Below are 590 nucleotides of genomic sequence, written 5' to 3' on the forward strand. Positions count from 1 at the left end.
ATATATATATATATATATATATATATATATATATGTATGTATATGGTGTTCAAGTAACGCTCGCACATCGAACGGTCATTGTCCGTTCTATTATTATCAGCCAGCAATGTCATGTCAACATTGGTTTCTCTTGTCTTTACTTCTTCGTATTTCTCTATTGTTTACAATGGTCACTCTACCTAGGATGCTGTTGAACACACACACACATGCATGTATATATTAACTCAGAGATTTAGCAGAAGCCACAGAGTGACTCAGGCGCCAAGAGTTTCGTGCGTTAGCACTTATGAAACTAGTTAGCGCCAAACGTCACCAAGCCTATATATATATATATATATAGGTAATCTTCAAGTGTGTATATATATATATATATATATATATACACTCACATATATGTATGTGAGTGTATGTATGTGTGTGTATGTATGTATATATGTGTGTGTATGTATGTATATATGTGTATGTGTTTATGTATATAAATGTATGTATATATATAAATGTACGTATGTATATGTATATATATTTTTTATTATTTTTTTTTATTTATGTGTTTCAGCCAAGTGGCTGCGGTCATGCTGGTGCACCACCGT

At 31.7% G+C, this 590-nt stretch overlaps 1 protein-coding gene across 6 annotated transcripts in view; it reads left to right on the plus strand.

Annotated features, from left to right (window-relative positions):
• The window catches only part of LOC106871497 (pleckstrin homology domain-containing family A member 2), a 151,710-nt gene that overhangs the window by 1,453 nt on the left and 149,667 nt on the right, over nt 1-590 (plus strand). The gene's annotated exons all lie outside the window — the stretch shown is intronic.

The sequence above is a fragment of the Octopus bimaculoides genome, chromosome 18 (assembly GCF_001194135.2).
Source record: "Octopus bimaculoides isolate UCB-OBI-ISO-001 chromosome 18, ASM119413v2, whole genome shotgun sequence".
Taxonomy (NCBI): domain Eukaryota; kingdom Metazoa; phylum Mollusca; class Cephalopoda; order Octopoda; family Octopodidae; genus Octopus; species Octopus bimaculoides.